The sequence below is a fragment of the Schistocerca nitens genome, chromosome 9, assembly GCF_023898315.1.
Source record: "Schistocerca nitens isolate TAMUIC-IGC-003100 chromosome 9, iqSchNite1.1, whole genome shotgun sequence".
Lineage (NCBI taxonomy): Eukaryota > Metazoa > Arthropoda > Insecta > Orthoptera > Acrididae > Schistocerca > Schistocerca nitens.
Genome location: NC_064622.1, coordinates 255359257 through 255380513, shown reverse-complemented (window position 1 = coordinate 255380513; position 21257 = coordinate 255359257).

The window sequence follows — 21257 nt, the reverse complement described above, 5'->3', positions numbered from 1 at the left end:
TGACAGTTTATGTACTTCATTTCAAAGCCAAACTGCTGTAGTTACAGCATCAACGTTGTTAGTCCCTCATGTAGAAGAGTATACTTGGTAAGGAATGTTAGTTGTTGGTGGTCAGTGTAAATTATGACTTTGTGCTAAAATAAAAATGCCCTAAATAGCTAAATTATACCTAAGGCTTCTCTTTCTTAGGTGGTGTAATTTCGTTCACACTTACTTCATGCCCTGCTCCCATGGGCAAAGGATTTTTTTTCCTCCTGTCCATTTGTGTTCCTTATGTGAAATGAATGTGCTCCTAAACCACAAGTCTTCGCAATCCTAAATCAGGATGACTTAAACTACTTTCTACACTCAGTATTGTTTTTCCATTGACAGTTCAAAACTCTCCTGATATTCTGCTGTCCAAACAAATACACTTTCTTCAGTAGACCATTCAGAGCTGGGCTGTTAAAAGCTTGAGCTGACACAAATTTTCTATAAAATTCACACACTCTCAAAGAAGGCTGGTAAACGTTTTCTTCACGTGGCAGCAGGGAATTCCTTAACTGACTTTTCTCTGTTTCTTTCTTACTTTCCTCGCTTGTGATTAGGTATCCTCCAAACATAATTTCTCTCAGACTTATTTAGCTTTAAGGTCATTTCATCTTTTCACTAAACTCGCGCCGGTCGCGGTGGCCGAGCCGTTCCTGGCGCTTCAGTCCGGAACCGCGCGACTGCTACGGTCGCAGGTTCGAATCCTGCCTCGGGCATGGATGTTAAGTCCCATAGTGTTCAGAGCCATTTGAATCATTTGAACTAAAATCGCAATGTGCCTTCCAACTTCCTGTAGGTACTAGTATGTCATTTATGTACACAGTAATTTTGTCATACTGATCTTTACCACAAACACTATCTATTACACATATAAAAATGTACACAGGTATATTTAAACCAAATGGCATGTTAGACATTAGTAACACTTGCCACCAAAAAAAGGTAGTGTTCTTTCTATGTCCTCAAGCCAAAGGTATTGGCTAATATCTGGCAGTCAAATCGAAACTACTCATGTTTTTTATTCCATTGAAATTTTGGAGTATTTCAACTAAACTATCTGGTTTGCCACATTCCCTCTCGATTATCATGTTCAATTTCCTAGCATCCAATACTACACTCACTGTGCCATCTTTCTTCCTTACACACATAATACGGTAATTGTAATTAGTATTGTTACTTTTAATTACTCCTAGTTTTTCCATTCTATTCAATTCTGCAACTACAGCATTTCTTGTAGCTATTGGAATCTCAAATTGTTTCCTATAAAGGGCTCACGCTGTTTGATGTTCAATCTGTACTCAGTACCAATCACTGCCTGGTTCATCAGAAAATAACTCCTCATTGTCCACTAATATCTGAAATAGTTCATATATTTGCCTTTCCTCGATCAGTAATTTCATTTACTTTTTGTCTAATTAATTCTTTCTCACCCTGACAGTTCTGAGTATTTGCTACAAATTTTTCATCAAACATATATTCACAATAATCCCCACAACGTGACTCCGTTGCTCTCAACTTATTCTCCTTTACCACGTGCCCCATGAACTTTACCTTCATTTCACTACCTAAAGGTTTAAATGACATTAATTCCTTATCACTTGATTCTCAGTTATCCAATCTGACCCAATAATAACATTTAGATTCAAATGTGGTATCACCAAATATAGACTGCAACATCCAATTTTGAATGAGAAATATACTTGTTTCCCAATAGGTTTGCTCAATTTTCCAGTATCACTAATTCTTTTTCATTCTGATAATGACATAACCGCTATTTTATTTTCCTGACTTGAATGTTTCCATAAAATCCCAGAATTGTCTGTTAGCTCACTAACTGTGTCTAATGAGGAAAATTCCTTTATACCATCTAGCTCTACTTCAATTATTGGTTGTCTTACTTTAAATGATTGCTCTGTATCCTCTTCTCTTAGTAGGTCTTGTTCTATTGCTTCACTAGTCCTCTTTCCTATCTCAAAGTCTTTCTTTGGTATAACCTTGTTCTCTTTCTCTTTTTAACTCACTTAAGCCAGATTTGTCTTCTGCTGTTCGATCTCACTCTAGTTTTGACTATGTTCTTCCCTCTTCGCCAAAACCAACTGTACGTTATCACCTCCATTCAAAGTTTCAACTCTCTCATTACTACTATCTGGCACATGGGTATCGACCAAGGTTTCCTACTCTTTACCTAAGGGATTTTCCATTGTTACTTTATCACCATCACGCTCTGTAATTACTTTCTGACCAGTTATTTCTAATTATTTTAACCCCTTTGAATCTGACAACACTGTTCCTTCTCTATATACGAGGGTTGGAACTTAACTAGTGGCAACTACACTACTGGCCATTAAAATTGGTACACCACGAAGATGACGTACTACAGACGCCAAATTTAACCGACAGGAAGAAGATGTTGTGATATGCAAATGATTAGCTTTTCAGAGCATTCACACAAGGTCGGCGCCGGAGGCGACACCCTCAACGTGCTGACTTGAGGAAAGTTTCCAACCGATTTCTCATACACAAACAGCAGTTGACCGGCGTTGCCTGGTGAAACGTTGTTGTGATGCCTCGTGTAAGGATTAGGAATGCGTACCATCACGTTTCCGACTTTGATAAAGGTCGGATTGTAGCCTATCGCGATTGCGATTTATCGTATCGCGACATTGCTGCTCGCGTTGGTCGAGATCCAATGACTGTTAGCAGAATATGGGTTTGGTGGGTTCAGGAGGGTAATACGGAACGCCATGTTAGATCCCAACGGCCTCTTATCACCAGCAGTCGAAATGACAGGCATCTTACGCGCATGGCTGTAACGGATCGTGCAGCCACGTGTCGATCCCTGAGTCAACAGATGGGGATGTTTGCAAGACAACAACCATCTGCACGAACAGTTTGACGACGTTTGCAGCAGCATGGACTATCAGCTCGGAGACCATGACTACGGTTACCCTTGACGCTGCATCACAGACAGGAGCGCCTTCGATGGTGTACTCAACGACGAACCTGGGTGCACGAATGGCAAAACGTCATGTTTTCGGATGAATCCAGGTGCTGTTTACAGCATCATGATGGTCACATCCGTGTTTGGCGATATCGCGGTGAACGCACATTGGAAGCGTGTATTCGTCATCACCATACTGCCGTATCACCCGGCGTGATGGTATGGGGTGCCATTGGTTACACGACTCGGTCACCTCTAGTTCGCACTGACGGCTCTTTTGAACAGTGGACGGTAAATTTCAGATGTGTTACGACCCGTGGCTCTACCCTCCATTCCATCCCTGCGAAACCCTACATTTCGGCAGGATAAAGCACGACCGCATGTTGCAGGTCCTGTAAGGGCCCTTCTGGAAACAGAAAATGTTCGACTGCTGACCTGGCCAGCACATTCTCCAGATCTCTCACCAACCGAAAACGTCTGGTCAATGATGGCCGAGCAACTGGCTTGTCACAATACGCCAGTCACTACTCTTGATGAACTGTGGTATCGTGTTGAAGCTGCATGGGCAGTTGTACCTGTACACGCCATGCATGCTCTGTTTGACTCAATGCCCAAGCGTATCAAGACCGTTATTACGGCCAGAGGTTGTTGTTATGGGTACTGATTTCTCAGGATCTATGCACCCAAATTGCGTGAAAATGTAATCACATGTCAGTTCTAGTATAATATATTCGTCCAATGAATACCAATTTATCATCTGAATTTCTTCTTGGTGTAACAATTTTAATGGCCAGTATTGTATTTATTCACAACTGATACAAAAGAGTTACATGTTTGCACCTGTTACTATCCTTCAAAGTAGTCACCAGCGTTGTGTAGCACCCGTTGCCAGCGATGTGGAAGGCGTAGTATACTGTTAGCAGAGCCTGATCTATTGATGATGCGAATGGAACAGTCTACTGTCTGTCGAATCTCTGGAACAGTTCTGAAGCGAATGCCACGAAGTGGTTTCTTCATCTTTGGAATTAAATCAGTCACAAGGACTTAAGTCCGGGAAGTATGGAGGATGGTACAGTACTTTCCAGTCCCATCGACCGAACAGAGCAGCCACAGCTTGCGCTGTATGCGCCCGCGCATTGTCGTGCAAAATGATGGTGGGTTGCGCAAAAAGATTCGCCGGTTCTTTCGCATAGCTGGTCGCAGTTGATGCTCTAAACACGAACAATAACACTGTGCATTGACAGTCTGTCGTGAAGGAACGTAAAGCGTTAGGATAACACCATCACAGCCGTTCATCAGAATCACCATATCTTTCACCATACTGGGGCTCTGACGCACTTTCGACTTTCGCGGCGACCCGGCCTTTTCCATGTATACTTCCTGCTGTTGTGATTCTTGAACAGGGTATTCGCTATTACTAACTGAAACTTGTTACAGAACTTGGTTTGTCTTTCTCCTCTCTCATTCTTGTCCCAAGCCCATATTTTCCTGTAACCTTTTCTTCTACTCATTTCCCTACAACTGCATTCCAGTCCACCAAGAGTATTAGATTCTTATCCTCCATTACATACTGGTTTGCCCTTTCAATATCCTCATACACTTTCTCTATCTCTTCATCTGCAGCTTTTGACGTCGGCATGTATACCTCAACTTTCTTTGTCGGTGTTGATTCTGTCGATTCTGACCAGAACAACCCAGTCACTGAACTGTTCACAGTAACACACTCTCTGCCCTACTTTCCTGTTCATAAAGCATCCTACTCCTGTTATACTATCTTCTGCTGCTGTTGGTATTACTCTATACTAATCTGACCAGAAATCCTTGCCTTCTTTCCACTTGCCTTCACTGACCCCCATTACACCTATATTGAGCCTTTGCATTTCCCTTTTCAGATTTTCTAATTTCCCTACCACGTTCAAGCTCCTGACATTCCACGCCCAGGCTCGTAGAATGTTATCTTTCCGTTGATTATTCAGTCTTTTTCTCATGGTAACCTCCCCCTTGGAGGTCCCCTCCCGTAGATCCGAATGGAAGACTATTCCGGAATCTTTTGACAATGGAGAGATCATCATGACACACAGGTCACATATCCTGTGGATACACGTTAAGTGTCTTTAATGCAGTGGTTTCCACTGCCTTCTTCATTCTCATGCCGATGATCATTGCTGATTCTTCCGCCTTTAGGGGCAGTTTCCCACCCCTAGGACAAGAAAGTGCCCTGAAGCTCTGTCCACTCCTCCACCCTCTTTGCCAAGGCCGTTGGCAGAATGAGGGTGACTTCTTATGCCGGAAGTCTTCGGCCGCCAATGCCAGTTATTAATCAAAATCACAACTGCGGCGGTATTCGATCTCGGGACCGAAAACGTTTTCATTATGAATCAATGACGCTACCCCTAGGCCACGAGCTACACCTTTCTTACCATTTTTTTTTTTTGTCATCAGTCTACTGACTGGTTTGATGCGGCCCGCCACGAATTACTTTCCTGTGCTAACTTCTTCATCTCAGAGTAGCACTTGCCACCTACGTCCTCAATTATTTGCTTGACGTATTCCTATCTCTGTCTTCCTCTACAGTTTTTGCCCTCTACAGCTCCCTCTAGTACCATGGAAGTCATTCCCTCATGTCTTAGCAGATGTCCTATCATCCTGTCCCTTCTCCTTAGCAGTGTTTTCCACATATTCCTTTCCTCTCCAATTCTGTGTAGAACCTCCTCATTCCTTACCCTATCAGTCCACCTAATTTTCAACATTCGTCTATAGCACCACATCTCAAAAGCTTCGATTCTCTTCTGTTCCGGTTTTCCCACAGTCCATGTTTCACTACCATACAATGCTGTACTCCGGACGTACATCCTCAGAAATTTCTTCCTCAAATTAGGGCCGGTATTTGATATTAGTAGACTTCTCTTGGCCAGAAATGCCTTTTTTGCCATAGCGAGTCTGCTTTTGATGTCCACCTTGCTCCGTCCGTCATTGGTTATTTTACTGCCTAGGTAGCAGAATTCCTTAACTCCATTGACTTCGTGACCATCAATCCCGATGTTAAGTTTCTCGCTGTACTCATTTCTACTACATCTCGTTACCTTCGTCTTTCTCCGATTTACTATCAAACCATACTGTGTACTCATTAGACTGTTCATTCCGTTCAGCAGATCATTTAATTCTTCTTCACTTTCACTCAGGATACCAATGTCATCAGCGAATAGTATCATTGATATCCTCTCACCCTGTATTTTAATTCCACTCCTGAAGCTTTCTTTTATTTCCATCATTGCTTCCTCGATGTACAGATTGAAGAGTAGGGGCGAAAGGCTGCAGCCTTGTCTTACACCCTTCTTATTACGAGCACTTCGTTCCTGATCGTCCACTCTTATTATTCCCTCTTGGTTGTTGTACATGTTGTATATGACCCGTCTCTCCCTATAGCTTACCCCTACTTTTTTCAGAATCTCGAACAGCTTGCACCATTTTATATTGTCGAACGCTTTTTCCAGTTTGACAAATCCTATGAAAGTGTCTTGATTTTTCTGTAGTCTTGCTTCCATTATTAGCCGTAACGTCAGAATTGCCTCTCTCTCGTCCCTTTACTTTTCCTAAAGCCAAACTGATCGTCACCTAGCGCATTCTCAATTTTCTTTTCCATTCTTTTGTATATTATTCTTGTACGCAGCTTCGATGCTTGAGCTGTTAAGCTGACTGTGCGATAATTCACGCACTTGTCAGCTCTTGCCGTCTTCGGAATTGTGTGGATGATGCTTTTCCGAAAGTCAGATGGTATGTCGCTAGACTCATACATTCTACACACCAACGTTAATAGTCGTTTTGTTGCCACTTCCCCCAATTATTTTAGAAATTCTGATGGAATGTTATCTATCCCTTCTGCCTTACTTGACCGTAAGTCCTCCAAAGCTCTTTTAAATTCCGATTCTAATACTGGGTCCCCTATCTCTTCTAAATCGACTCCTGTTTCTTCATCTATCACATCAGACAAATCTTCACCCTCATAGAGGCTTTCAATGTATTCTTTCCACCTATCTGCTCTCTCCTCTGCATTTAACAGTGGAATTCCCGTTGCACTCTTAATGTTACCACCGTTGCTTTTAATGTCACCAAAGGTTGTTTTGACTTTCCTGTATGCTGAGTCTGTCCTTCCGACAATCATATCTTTTTCGATGTCTTCACATTTTTCCTGCAGCCATTTCTTCTTAGTTTCCCTGCACTTCCTATTTATTTCATTCCTCAGCGACTTGTACTTCTGTATTCCTGATTTTCCCGAAACATGTTTGTACTTCCTCCTTTCATCAATCAACTGAAGTGTTTCTTCTGTTACCCATGGTTTCTTCGCAGCTACCTTCTTTGTACCTATGTTTTCCTTCCCAACTTCTGTGATGGCCCTTTTTAGAGATGTCCATTCCTCTTCAACTGTACTGCCTACTGCGCTATTCCTTATTGCTGCATCTATAGCGTTAGAGAACTTCAAACGTATGTTGTCATTCCTTAGTACCTCCGTATCCCACTTCTTTGCGTATTGATTCTTCCTGACTAGTGTATTGAACTTCAGCCTACTCTTCATCACTACTATATTGTGATCTGAGTCTATATCTGCTCCTGGGTACGCCTTACAATCCAGTATCTGATTTCGGAATCTCTGTCTGACCATGATGTAATCTAATTGAAGTCTTCCCGTATCTCCCGGCCTTTTCCAAGCATACCTCCTCCTCTTGTGATTCTTGAACAGGGTATTCGCTATTACAAGCCGAAACTTGTTACAGAACTCAATTAGTCTTTCTCCTCTTTCATTTCTTGTCCCAAGCCCATATTCTCCTGTAACCTTTTCTTCTACTCCTTCCCCTACAACTGCATTCCAGTCACCCATGACTATTAGATTTTCGTCCCCCTTTACATACTGCATTACCCTTTCAATATCCACATACACTTTCTCTATCTGTTCATCTTCAGCTTGCGACGTCGGCATGTATACCTGAACTATCGTTGTCGGTGTTGTTCTGCTGTCGATTCTGATTAGAACAACCCGGTCACTGAACTGTTCACAGTAACACACCCTGTGCCCTACCTTCCTATTCATAACGAATCCTACACCTGTTATACCATTTTCTGCTGCTGTTGATATTACCCGATACTCTTCTGACCAGAAATCCTTGTCTTCCTTCCACTTCACAGACCCCTACTATATCTAGATTGAGCCTTTGCATTTCCCTTTTCAGATTTTCTAGTTTCCCTACCACGTTCACGCTTCTGACATTCCACGCCACGACTCGTAGAACGTTATCCTTTCGTTGATTATTCAATCTTTTTCTCATGGTAACCTCCCCCTTGGCAGTCCCCTCCCGGAGATCCGAATGGGGGACTATTCCGGAATCTTTTGCCAATGGAGAGATCATCATGACACTTCTTCAATTACAGGCCACATGTCCTGTGTATACACGTTACGTGTCTTTAATGCAGTGGTTTCCATTGCCTTCTGCATCCTCATGCCGTTGATCATTGCTGATTCTTCCGCCTTTAAGGGCAATTTCCCACCCCTAGGACAAGAAAGTGCCCTGAACCTCGATCCGCTCCTCCGCCGTCTTTGACAAGGCCGTTGGCAGAATGAGGCTGACTTCTTATGCCGGAAGTCTTTTGACACCAATGCTGATTATTTATCAAAAATTAGGCAGTGGCGGGGATCGAACCCGGGACCAATGACGTTTTTGATTACGAATCAAAGACGCTACCCCTTCTTTTTTTTTTTTAATCTCATTTTGTTCGTTTTTGTTCGTTGTATCTGCTCTGGGCGGACGTCGAAAGACACCCGTTTCAGTTCGTTGTTGATCCATTAACTCAGTTTTTTTATTACAGAGGGCAGCTAGCCCTCTGACCGAACACGCTGAGCTACCGTGCCGGCTGCCCCTAGACCGCGGGATTCCTACCATATACATCGCTAACACTATCAGTATTTTCACTATAGTCACTGGAGCTACTACTGTTTTCCTCAACATCGCTATGTTCGTCATTAATATTCATAATATACCCCTCCTTATTCACATTATATCTCTCTTCAATCTTCTCACACCGTAATTTTGACATCTTTCACTTTTACATTTCTATGTTCTATTACGACACTACATAATTCATCTAACCAGGGATCATAATCCTTGTTTTATAACATCACTAGGCTTGCTACTAGTTTCAATAATTACATTTCCCAGTCGTTCATTGGTACTACTGCTCACTACCATTCCTATGCCCTTGTAAGATATACTCTCTTCCACTTTACTTTGAAATTCCATTCTCTTTTTCCCCATATCTTTGTCTTGCCAAGCATAGTATCCTTTATTTCTATTGTTCAGAAAAGAATTAATTCTTTTCCAATCACTCTGTCTAGTCTCATGGTATACAGTGTTGTAATGATACCTGTATTGTTACAACACCATGTATTGTGCAAATATCCACTTGCCAGAATACACACTTACCTGCGCTGCTGTTGATTTACACTTCAGTACTTAGAAATTATGGTGAGCATTTATTCTTTGTTTTAACGGTTGCAAAGTTGTTATGTGACCTTTTCGTATGTGTTGCTCGCTGTCCTGGTTACCTAATTTTGTCAGAAGTTCAGTAGAATCACTGAATTAGTTTCGACAAGTTGCTTAACAAGTGGTTTGCTAACACTTGGCTGTAGGTGATCTTGCAGCATTGGAGCAGCCGTTTGGCCAAGCCCTGTCATGTTCATGAGATCCCCGTCCTAAATTGTAAACCTCATGTGAATTGATTCACTACTCTGACATGATTGATAGATTTTATTTTACGGTTGCATATTGGACCTTGTGAGTAAGAGCGTTGCTTTTAATATCAAGTTGTTCTGTGCTGTATATGTATCTTGTAGTAATTTTTAAGAGTATTCATTTGTGTATTCATTTGTTGTTAGGAAGGAGATCCTGTTATTCTTTATGTTTATTTTGTGTTTCCATGGTCGCCTGAACCAGAGACAGCATTAGTATCACTCAAAGTGAAACATGCTGTTCACATATAATGAAAAAACCTTTATGATAACCATAAGCTGTACTACTGAGATTAAATTAAGAACGGATGTAGCTGTAAAAGCAGTTTTGAAGCTCGATCTCTGAAAATTGCTAAGTGTTTTCTCAGTCAGAAATAAACAAATACATGTTTCAACATTTTTGAACATTTAGCCCCTATGGCAGTGAAACAGTGTGAGGAAGTTACTTTTTCTAATAATTATTACTGCATGACTATTAGAGTATTTTTAAAGCTACATCTTTGAAAATTTGTATTTGACTTCTCAGTTTGAAATAAAAGAAAAGTATTCCGCTGTTTTTATATTCAAATCCCTAAAGGGGTGAAAAAGGAGTTAAATGTTTTACTAAACAATTTATTAAGTAAAAATTTCTGAAGCAAAATCTATAAAAATTTTAATTTGGCTACTCGGCTACAAATACAAAATATGTTTTCCAGTGTTTTTGAAAATTCAGCCCTGTAAGGAAGTGAAATATGGGATGAAAAATTTAATCAAATCATTTCATTATAAAAGAAATTCCGAAGTTAGACCAATGAAAATTACTCCTTAGCTCCTCTGTTAGAAATTTAATAAAATGCAATTTTTCTTGAAACTTCCTGGCAGATCAAAACTGTGTGCCCGACCGAGACTCGAACTCGGGAACTGTGCCTTTTGCAGGCAAGTGTTCTACCAACTGAGCTCCCCAAGCACGTCTCACGCCCCGTCCTCACATCTTTATTTCTTTCAGTACCTCGTCTCCTACCTTCCAAACTTTACAGAAGCTCTCCTGCGAACCTTGCAGTTGTAGCTCTGTTGGTAGAGCACTTGCCCGCGAATGGCAATGGTCGCGAGTTCGAGTCTCGGTCCGTCACACAGTTTTAATCTGCCAGGAAGTTTCATATCAGCGCACACTCCGCTGGAGATTGAAAATCTCATTCTCGGGACGGTATTTCTTCTTTAGGGCCGGCAACGGACACCCCCAAAAACATACATCTTTCATATTAGGTGCATGGTGCTGCCACCTATGCCAGGTACTCCGTATCAGCCACCTCAGTAGTCATTAGACATCGTGAGAGGGCAGAATTGGGCGATCCGCGGAACTCATGGACTTCAAACGTGGTCAGGTGATTGGGTATCACTTGTATCCTAAGTCTGTACGCAAGATTTTCACACTCCAAGGTCCACTGTTTCCGATGTGATAGTGAATTGGAAACGTGAAGGGAGACGTACAGCACAAAAGCTTACAGGCCGACCTCGTCTGTTGTCTGACAAGAGACTGCCGACAGTTGAAGAGGTTCTTAATGTGTAATGGGCAGTCATCTATCCAGTCCATCACATAGGAATTCGAAACTACATCACGATCCATGCAACTACTATGACAGTTAGGCGGGAGGTGAGAAAACTTGTATTTCATGGTCGAGCGGCTGCTCATAAGTCACACATCACGCCGGTAAATGTCTAACGACGCGTCGCTTGGTGTAAGGAGCGTAAATAGTGGACGAAAACATTGCGTGGAGTGACGAATCACGGCATACAATGTCGCGATCCGATGGCAGGGTGTGGGTATGACGAATGCCCAGTGAACGTCATCTGCCAGCGTGTGTAGTGCCAAAAATAAAATTCGATGGCGAGGGTGTTAGGGTGTGGTCGTGTTTTTCGTAGAAGGGACTTGCACCCGTTGTTGTTTTGCGTGGCACTATCACAGCACATGCCTACATTGATGTTTTAAGCACCTTCTTGTTCCCCTATGATGAAGGGCAATTCGGGGATGGCGACTGAATCTTTCAACACGATCGAGTACCGGTTCATGACTCACGGCCTGTGGCGCAGTCGTTACACGACAATAACATCCCTATAATGGACTGGCCTACACAGAGTCCTGACCTCAATCCTATAGAACACCTTTGGGATGTTTTGTAGGCTTCACCTACAGACATCGGTACCTCTCCTCAGTGCAGCACTCCGTGAAGAATGGGCAGCCATTTCCCAGGAAACCTTCCAACACCTGATAGAACCTATGCCTCCGAGACTTGAAGCTGTCATCAAGGCTGGGGTGGGCCAACACCATATTGAATCCCAGCATTACCGATGGAGGGCGCCACGAATTTGTATGTCATTCTCAGCCAGGTGTCCTGATACGTTTGATCACATAATGTATGTCTGATAATGGCATGATTGTTATAGTAGATACACGAAATAGCCTCTTATAATATCTTTATACACGACAGTCTGTTTCGGCTTAATCGCCATTTTCAAGTACGTTTAGAAAGATGTGACATCCATATTGCGTCGTTAGTGAACTGTTATGTAACTCTCAACGCTTTATTAAGATCGTAAATAGTGTCAAGATGTTGAAATTAATGTGGGTTAAGACGTGACACCAGTTTGCCGGTTCCACACTTACGGCGCTGTAAGTTTATATAGCGTCGTAAAAGTGGATCTGTCAGACTGTTGTCAAGTCGTAAATAACATTTAATTTCAAAATCTTGATATCATATACGATCTTAATAAGGCAGGGACAGTTAGAAAACAGTGCACTAACGACGCAATATGGACGCTACATCAATCTAGACGTACTAGAAAATGGCGATTAAGCCGAAACAGACTGTCGTAAATAAAGATTACTTATTAGAAGCAGCTATTTTGTGTATCTACTCTAACAAAAAGAAATACAAATTTCACAGTTCTTAAATCCTTAACATAGTAATGTAGCGGGTGAGATTTTTGTGAAAATATTTTACTGTGAAAGCTCTTTTAAAGCTAGCACTATGAAAGCTTGTATATTTGGTTTCGCGGTTACAAATGAAAAAATACGTATTTCATTGTTTTTGGAAGTTCAACTCATAAGAGAGTGAAATAAGGCCAGACTGAGTCACTGAATCGTCATTGCCCAGCCCTTTATGCTAAGAACATAAACTTAAAATATGCGGGGGGTATGGATCTAGTGCTACAGGCATGGGTTAAGAAGAACGTAGTGTTCGAAATTTAATTTCTAAGAGGGTTAAACAGGAGATGAAGGGCTCCTGGAAAATACGTTGCTAGTAAGGCAGTTTTTGGAACTAGAACTAGGATAGTTGATATTTGGTTTTTCAGCAGAAATAAGAAAATCCTGTTTCAGGATTTTTGAAAATTTAACCACTAAGGTGGTAAAACAGTGGGTTAACATATTTCGAAAGCAAATCATTATTAAAGAAAGTGACATCTGTGAAAATTAGTATTTGACTTCTCAGCTGCCAATAGGAAAACACGTATTTCATTGATTTCAGAAATTCAACCTGAATGGGCTGAAATTGGGAAATGAAAATTTTTAAGGACTTTTGCATTACGCAATCATTTTTGAACCTAAATCTATGAAAATTTGTAGTTGGATTCTCTGTTAGGAAATTCAACCCCTAGGGGGAGAAGTAGGTGGTGAAATATTTAAAGAAAATATTAAGTTGTGAAAGCATTTGTAAAGCTAAATTAATGAAAACTGGTATCTGGCTTCTCGGTTAGAAATGAAAAGTGGTTCACTGTTTTTGGAAATTCGAGACCTAAGGGGGTGAAGTAGGGCCAACGTGATGCGTTGATTTATCATCACTCAGTCCAAACCGCTAAGCATAGAAACTGGAAATTGGGAGAGGGTGTGACTAACATCGTCGGCTACGTATAAGAAGGGATTTTATTCCTAAGACGGCAAAATAAGGAATTGGCTGGTTCAAATGGCTCTGAGCACTATGCGACTTTGCTTCTGAGGTCATCAGTTGCCTAGAACTTAGAACTAATTAAACCTAACTAACCTAAGGACATCACACACATCCGTGCCCGAGGCAGGATTCGAACCTGCGATCGTAGCGGTCGCTCGGTTCCAGACTGCAGCGCCCAGAACCGCACGGCCACTCCGGCCGGCAATAAGGAATTAATGGCTTTGTCAAAACATGTCAGTTGTAAGCCAATTAATTAAAAAAAGGTGTTTCAGCATTTTTGGAAGTTTAACGACTGGAGGCATAAGATGATTGGTGAAAGTTTTCTTAAAAAGCCAACGGCCTGGCCACAGTGGGAACACCGTTTCCCGTCAGATCACCGAAGTTAAGAGCTGTCGGGTTGGACTAGCACTCGGATGGGTGACCATCCGGTAAACCGAGCGCTGATGGCAAGGGAGGTGCACTCAACCCATATGAGGCAAACTCAGGAGGTACTGAGAAGAAGCGGCCCCGGTCTCGTTAACTGACATACGGCCGGGAGAGCGGTGTGCTGACCACATGCCCCTCCATATCCGCATCCACTGACACGTGTGAGCTGAGGATGACACGGCTGCCGGCCGGTGGCGTCGGGCCTTCCAAGGCCCACTCAACCCATATGAGGCAAACTCAGGAGGTACTGAGAAGAAGCGGCCCCGGTCTCGTTAACTGACATACGGCCGGGAGAGCGGTGTGCTGACCACATGCCCCTCCATATCCGCATCCACTGACACGTGTGAGCTGAGGATGACACGGCTGCCGGCCGGTGGCGTCTGGCCTTCCAAGGCCTGTTCGGACGAAGTTTAGTTTAGTTTTCTTAGAAAATAAATCATTAATAACGAAATACTAAGGTATTTTGAGTGGTACATCAACGGAAATTGAAATGCATTTCACTGATTCGGCAAATTCAACACCTAAGGAGGGAGAAATAGAGGATGACAATTTTTAAGAAAATATTTCATTACACTAAAAAACTTTGAAAGCTAAATCTATGAAAATCAGTATTTCACTTGTCGGTTACATATAAACAAACATGTCTTTGTTATGAAAGTTTCTACAGGGCGTTCTGAATTTTCCGTTACAGACTTCTAGGACTTGTATATGGGAGGGAGTACATATCAGTTTGAACAGGAACCCATCTCTGGAAACGTGCCGTCTCCTTTCTACGGCGGTTTCAGTACCGATGTGTGATGCTCCCACGTCTGTTGAGGGAAAGAGAAAATTCTCGGAGTTGCTCGTCCTGGTGTGCTATAGAAAAGACAAGATAACGTGTACTACGTCAGACGATCACCTGATGTCACTTAACCTGTATACACATTAACCTGCGTGACGTGTTCATGCCGATGCAATTCCGATACAGTACGCGTTTTCGTAATACAGAGGCATACTTTTTGTGTCTGGCGAAGCTCGAGATAACGGAAGAGCAACTAGTCGGCTGTATCACACCATCGCACACAATTTTAGCCCAAGTTACGCAGCGGCTCCTAGGAAAAGATACCTTCACCGTGAGGAGACAGGACTGTGGTGTTCCATGGCAACGCCGCCTACCTGAAATTTTAAAATGTACTGTATCACGTTAAGGAGAAGCGGGTGACGAGTGCACTAACAATAGCGCGTGCAATGAGCGTCAGTACGTCAGTAACAGTATCGCCTGGGACCTTCTGCATGAGCTATGATTCCATCGGTACCACTTACAAAGGACACACAATGCATTGCCTGCTGCATGTGATTCCTGCACCGTTTCATCGACACAACCCTGTTTCCACCTCGAGTTCTGTTCACACTGTTCGCAGGTGAATGTATGTTAACTAGGTGTTGTATTTTTAATTCGCCAAACAGCCATGCCTGAGCAGACGAAAATCCATGTGCCAGGCATGTTCAGAGATTTCAGCACTGGTTTAGTATTAATGTGTGCATAGGTATTCCGGACGGTCAAGTGATTGGACCATACCACCTTTCACTCAGACTAACTGATCCTGCATACTTGCTCTCCGTACAAAACGTATTGGACACGTCCATGGAAACTGAGCCACCGAATGTCCGCCAGGAAGTGTGGTTTCAGCATGAAAGGTGCACCATATCACTCCTCACGTGCGGTCCGGAGACATATCAACAGACGATACGGTGAAAGATGGATAAGCCGAGATGGTCCAGCGGTGTATTCAGTTCAATAATTTACGGTACTGCTGAAGAGACAGAGGACGATCTGCTGGCGCGAGTTCTGGCCGACGCACTAGAACGTGAAGAGACACCAGGTGGGATGGGGAGTATGTACCAGAACATGCTTCGCAGCTACAGTGCCCGTAACAATGTTGGTGGTTGCCACATCGAGCCACTGTTGTAAAGCATCAGTTTTGTTCTGTATGTACAGTACGCTGTAATTTTTTTTTTTGAATAATGTAAAACACGTAATGTTTAGACGTTAACACAAATAAATGTCCTTAAGGGATAAATGGATGTTTTGTTATGGTTCAAATGGTTCAAATGGCTCTGAGCACTATGGGACTTAACAGCTATGGTCATCAGTCCCCTAGAACTTAGAACTACTTAAACCTAACTAACCTAAGGACAGCACACAACACCCAGTCATCACGAGGCAGAGAAAATCCCTGACCCCGCCGGGAATCGAACCCGGGAACCCGGGCGTGGGAAGCGAGAACGCTACCGCACGACCACGAGCTGCGGACGATGTTTTGTTATGTTTCCTTTCGAAATTGACCTGATAACTGTTCTGCGTCACGACTACTTCAATTCCTCAAGCAGAAGTGGATGAGTTAAACATCTGAACTGAAATCGTTGCAGAACAGAAACGGTAGAATTCCGGATTTAAGCTCCTATTCAAAATAGTATGTGCACACTCCCCTCTACGTATCCAGGAAATTTGTAACTGGAGTTTCCAAACACCCTGTATAGAAATATCGCCACAGATAATCATAGCGTTTCGCCTCATTGGTGTACACGTCAAACCTCGTTGACTTCGGTCCATTTTCGTATTAGGTCCCTAATTTGGGCCTTAATATTCCTATGTCCCTTACTGTAAAATTCATTCTTCAGTGGTGTTTTATATTCTAATAGCGAACCCGGCAATATTTGCTAAATATGTATGGGAAATGGATACAAGTCCTAATCTGGGGTTTAGCTGGGAGCTGTGTCAGGACGAAAGTTTCGGCTCGTCATTGCTTTTTCGCCCACTTAGACGGTATGGAACGTGAAATTATAATAAGACACACAAAATATGATTGGTCAATATTCCTCCGTTTTTGTTTTTGATTCTTCTTTTGTTAAGGATTTTTTAAATTTTTTGTACTCAGTACATTCTTCCAGCTGCAAGTAACAAACTACAGAGAGTAAAGAAAGGAAAGAAGAAGTGGTTTCATAAAGAATATGGGGAAGCTGAAGGCAAGGTTATGCGAATACGCTGGGGATCTATACAAGCAAATAAGAATTCTGAACTTACATTTCGGCAGATACAAAAGTAGGAAAAAAATATAAGTCGCAAGAGAGAGAAACAGTACGCATTTTACGATTGAATCTATTCATGTATGTTATCCACATAGTAACATTCGAAAAGTCAATGGCATAGTCAACATAATTAAAAGAGGTTTTCATTACAAATGTAAGATGAAAAAGATATGGGCCGAAATTCCATTACTGATCAATGCAAAATTTTATCAACAGGCAAGGAAAATTTCGGCAATTAATTGTCCTACTCTCATCCGGTATTATCAACTGCAATCTACAGCGGGAGTCCTAATAATGACAAAATCCCTAACCCGACAGATGAGGGGATGCTCGGAAGTATCATACACCTAAGAACCTAACTTCATATACCTAAGAAAGTGGCAGGGCAACGAGAAGTGATGGAATTCCCGCTGAGAATCACGGTACAGATGGTTGTTTTGCCTGATACAGGTAATGTGCAAAACTGAGACTTAAGCGCCAGATTGGATAGAATCATTAATAGTACCAATTCATAAAAAAGGAGAGAAGGAAGTCTTCAGAAGCTATAGGGGAATCCTGTTTACTGCTAATCCGCTTGAAGCCACACACAGATAATATATTCGGAGGTTACCAAAATGACATTCGCAGACATACATCCACTACTGACAGTACATTTCTAATCAGAACAATAAACGAAAAAGAGTGGGAAAGTAAGAGAAAAATATATTACTTGTGCACACATTTTTTGAAATCTATGACCCCCCCCCCCCCCCCCCCGGCAAATGTTGCGGAATCTAATGATGGACTGGGGATTTCCAAATAAACTTACAAATAACTATTGTAAAATGTGCATGCATGACAACATAAACAGGGTTATACATTTTTTTGAGTGATCAGTCTTCTTACTGGTGTGATTAGGCCCGCTACGAATTCCTCTCCTGTCCCAGATTCTCATCCCTGAGTATTACGTACAACCTACGACCCCAATTATTTGCTGGATGTATTCCAATCTCTCTCTTCCTCTACAGTTTTTACCTTCAACAACTCCCTCTATTGCCATGGATGTCATTCCCAGATGTTTTAACACATGTCGTATCATCCCGTCCCTTCTCCTTGTTTTCCACATATTCCTTTCCTCTCGAAATCTACAAAGAACCTTCGCGTTCCTCACTTTATCAGTCCATCTATTTTTCATCATTCGTCCATAGCACGACATCTAAAGTGCCTCATTTCTCTTCTGTTCCGATTCTTCCACGGTCCATGTTTCACTACCATACAATGCTGTGCTCCAAACATATATTCTCAGAAATTTATTCCTCAATTAAGGATCTATGTTTCAAATTAGTAGACATCTCTTGCCAGGAATGCTGTTTTTGCCAGTGCTAGGCTGCTTTTGATGTCCTCCTTGCTCTGTTCATCAATGGTTGTTTTCAATCTGGAACCGCGCGACCGCTACCGTCGCGGGTTCGAATCCTGCCTCGGGCTTGGATGTGTGTGTTGTCCTTAGGTTAGTTACGTTTAAGTAGTTCTAACTTCTAGGGGACTGATGACCTTACAAGTTAAGTCCCATAGTGCTCAGAGCCATTTGAACCATTGGTTGTTTTGCTGACAGGGTAGTAGAATTCCTTACCTTCAACTACTTTATGACCATCAATCCTCATGTCAAGTTATTCGCTGTCCTCATTTCTGTTCTCATTACTTCCGTCTTTCTTCTATTTATTCTCAGTCCATGTTCCATACTTATTAGACTGTTCATTCCATTCAGCAGATCAATCATGCAATTCTTCTTCACTGTCATTCATGATAGCAATGGTGTTGTTGTTGTGGTCTTCAGTCCTGAGACTGGTTTGATGCAGCTCTCCACGCTACTCTATCCTGTGCAAGCTTCTTCATCTCCCAGTACCTACTGCAACCTACATCCTTCTGAATCTGCTTAGTGTATTGATCTCTTGGTCTCCCTCTACGATTTTTACCCTCCACGCTGCCCTCCAATACTAAATTTGTGATCCCTTGATGCCTCAGAACATGTCCTACCAACCGATCCCTTCTTCTAGTCAAGTTGTGCCACAAACTCCTCTTCTCCCCAATCCTATTCAGTACCTCCTCATTCGTTATGTGATCTACCCATCTAATCTTCAGCATTCTTCAGTAGCACCACATTTCGAAAGCTTCTATTCTCTTCTTGTCCAAACTATTTATCGTCCAAGTTTCACTTCCATACATGGCTACACCCCATACATATACTAACAGAAACGACTTCCTGACAGTTAAATCTATACTCGATGTTAACAAATTTCTCTTCTTCAGAAACGCTTTCCTTGCCATTGCCAGTCTACAATTTATATCCTCTCTACTTCGACCATCATCAGTTATTTTGCTCCCTAAATAGCAAAACTCCTTTACTGCTTTAAGTGTCTAATTTCCTAATCTAATTCCCTCAGCATCACCCGACTTAATTCGACTACATTCCATTACTCTCGTTTTGCTTTTGTTGATGTTCATCTTATATCCTCCTTTCAAGACAATGTCCATTCGGTTCAACTGCTCTTCCTAGTCCTTTGCTGTCTCTGAGAGAATTACAATGTCATCGGCAAACCTCAAAGTTTTTATTTCTTATCCATGGATTTTAATACCTAGTCCGAATATTTCTTTTGTTTCCTTTGCTGCTTGCTCAATATACAGATTGCATAACGTCGGGGACAGGCTACAACCCTGTCTAACTCCCTTCCCAACCCCTGCTTCCCTTTCATGCCCCTCGACTCTTATAACTGCCATCTGGTTGCTGTACAAATTGTAAATAGCCTTTCGCTCCCTGTATTTTACTCCTGCCCCTTCAGAATTTGAAAGAGTGTATTCCTGTCAACATTGTCAAAAGCTTTCTCTAAGTGTACAAATGCTAGAAACGTAGGTTTGCATTTTCTTAATCTAGCTTCTAAGATAAGTCGTAGGGTCAGTATTTCCTCACGTGTTCCAACATTTCTACGGAACCCAAACTGATCTTCCCCAAGGTCGGCTTCTACCAGTTTTTCCATTCGGCTGTAAAGAATTCGCGTTAGTATTTTGCAGCTGTGACTTATTAAATTGATAGTTCGGTATTTTTCACGTCTGTCAACGCCTGATTTCTTTGGGATTGGAATTATTATATTCTTCTTGAAGTCTGAGGGTATTTCGCCTGTCTCATACATTTTGCTCACCAGATGGTAGAGTTTTGTCAGGACTGGCTCTCCCAAGGCCGTCAGTAGTTCTAATGGAATGTTGTCTACTCTCGGGGCCTTGTTTCATTCAGGTCTTTCAGTGCTCTGTCAAACTCTTCACGCAGTATCATATTTCCCATTTCATCTTCATCTACATCCTCTTCCATTTCCATAATATTGTCTTCAAGTACATCGCCCTTGTATAGACCCTCTATATACTCCTTCCACCTTTCTGCCTTCCCTTCTTTGCACTTCCTGTCGATCTCATTTTTGAGACGTTTGTATTCCTTTTTGCCTGCTTCATTTACTGCATTTTTAAATTTTCCCCTTTCATGAATTAAATTCAATATTTCTTCTGTCACCCAAGGATTTCTATTAGCCCTCATCTTTTTATCTACTTGATCGTCTGCTGCCTTCACTACTTCATCCCTCACAGCTACCCATTCTTCTTCTACTGTATTTCTTCCCCCCCCCCCCCCCCCCCCAATTCTTGTCAGCTGTTCCCTTATGTTCTCCCTGAAACTCTGTACACCTTTGGTTTAGTCAGTTTATCCAGGTCCCATCTCCTTAAATTCCCACCTTTTTGCAGTTTCTTCAGTTTTAAGCTACAGTTCATAAGGAATAGATTGTGGTCAGAGTCCACATCTGCCCCTGGAAATGTCTTACAATTAAAAACCTGGTTCCTAAATCTCTGTCTTACCATTATATAATCTATCTGAGACCTTTTAGTATCTCCAGGGTTCTTCCATGTATACAACCTTCTTTTATGATTCTTGAACCAAGTGTTAGCTATGATTAAGTTATGCTCTGCCCAAAATTCTACCAGGCGGCTTCCTCTTTCATTTCTTACCCCCAATCCATATTCACCTACTACGTTTCCTTCTCTCCCTTTTCCTACTACCGAATTCCAGTCACCC